Here is a 2,239-nt window from a genome sequence, read left to right as displayed (position 1 = left end):
TCATAGCCAGCCTGGTTTCTCTCACTTCAGGAGTCTCTGCGGCCATTCTCTGGCTGTAGAGCTCCCTACGATGACTCTTACGAGCTTCTTCTTGATTCATTTCTCTGACTTCGCTGTAAAAATGCTGCCACATGAAAAATTGCTGAATACTGGTTAATTTTTGTTGCAAGCATGGCTATATTGGCTTGTGTGCATGTACGTGAGCATAATCATAGTTAGAGTATTTAACATTAATAATAGTTAGACGATCCTACTGCCCGTACAGACAGATAGACAGACACACAGACGTTTTCTCGCCTTAGTGGGGCGAGCTCAGGCTCGCCCCAATGAAACAGTTAGTTGTATGCATTATTCATAGAAGTGTATCGTAATAAACTACTCAAAGCTCTCAGGAAGGACGCGTTACATATTCAAAACTGGGATTCTGCTGGGTATTTGAATATAGAAGAGTTTTCCACATTTATTACTAGACATTGTCAATCAAGACAGAAACGTACATTTAGCAGCAATGCTGATCCAACAAAACTTCAGGGAAAACAACTTATAGCTTATAAAATAGTCGAATATCATACCTCATGCTGTGTAGAAATTTGAGTTGATTCTGATATCCTTTTTTTATTTATGGCCATTTAAAAACACCATCATAATTCATGATTATTTAAGTACATGTATTTAATATGGCAGCCATTTTGTTCGAGGGTGAATCCTACTAAGGAACACTATCACTTTACTAATATAATATCAGGTGTCTTCGTTTACATTAAATTTAAAGCTCAAGAGGTTAAAAGTAATGGACGAAATTTGCGATATATCAAACTGCATACCATCAACTGAAATTACCACAAACAACAATAAAGCAGGTACAGGAACATTATATTCTATATTTACATAGAAAATAGAGGCCAAGGAGAAAGTATACATGGAAAAAATTGATATTCTCCAGAAACAAAGTATGCATGATGCATGCATGCAATATGCATGCATGCAATATGCAATCAGCTTATTATATTGCATGCTACAGATGAAGCTCAGGGAAGACAACTCATAATGACCCATAGGAATTCCCATGGAAGTACATGTATATAGTACATCGTACAGTATACACTCATAATAAATTTTTTATAGTGTCAGATTTGTGTAGAAACCACATTGACCATCACTTGAAAAGCATCAGAAAAATAGTATTTAATGATTTGGCTGTAGATAGTGATACCGATGATGAAAGATGCATAGCTTTGATTGTGCATGCATTTTTAAATTGATAGATATCATACCAAAGCATTGTTGATTTACTAAACAAAGAACAAGACAATGAATTCGACCCTCCTCTACTTCCTGATTCTATTATACCAGTGTCAGATCTGCTTCCTACACAAGATCTGAATCAGCCTCCTGCAGCTCCAATTATGCATGCTGTCGATCATGCTAATAATGAACACCTTCATAAGAGAGCATCTACACAATTAACTGCTGGAACAAGCAGCTCGATACAGTGTAAACTGAATCCCACTGATATGCAGATGGAGCAAGAGGCATTTGAAGTTGGCCCAGGAGTAAAACTTATGTATCAAATTATATACCTTATACATTTGTGATTTATAGAAAGTAGAGCTTGTAAAAGGCAGCGGTGTGTATATAAAAGAGCATGAATTTAAAAAGGCTATTTCTAGGTCCAAAAAAACAGTTTCAAGGTTGACGAGATGCCTCGTCAATGTTTATTATACCAATCAGAGACTGGCGAGTTGTTCCGCCAATAAAGGACTCAATCATCAGATCAGAGATGCAATAATTGGTATAATAATAATAGTAATTATTTTAACAGTCATATTTGAATATAGAAGAGTTTTCCACATTTATTACTAGACATTGTCAATCAAGACAGAAACGTACATTTAGCAACAATGCTGATCCAACAAAACTTCAGGGAAAACAACTTATAGCTTATAAAATAGTCGAACATCATACCTCATGCTGTGTAGAAATTTGAGTTGATTCTGATATCCTTTTTTTATTTATGGCCATTTAAAAACACCATCATAATTCATAATTATTTAAGTACATGTATTTAATATGGCAGCCATTTTGTTCGAGGGTGAATCCTACTAAGGAACACTATCACTTTACTAATATAATATCAGGTGTCTTCGTTTACATTAAATTTAAAGCTCACGAGGTTAAAAGTAATGGACGAAATTTGCGATATATTAAACTGCATACCATCAACTGAAATTACCACAAA

Source organism: Amphimedon queenslandica, unplaced genomic scaffold (genome assembly GCF_000090795.2).
Source record: "Amphimedon queenslandica unplaced genomic scaffold, v1.1 AMPQUscaffold_13232, whole genome shotgun sequence".
NCBI classification, from domain to species: Eukaryota; Metazoa; Porifera; class Demospongiae; order Haplosclerida; family Niphatidae; genus Amphimedon; species Amphimedon queenslandica.
Note: the sequence above shows the minus strand (reverse complement) of the source record.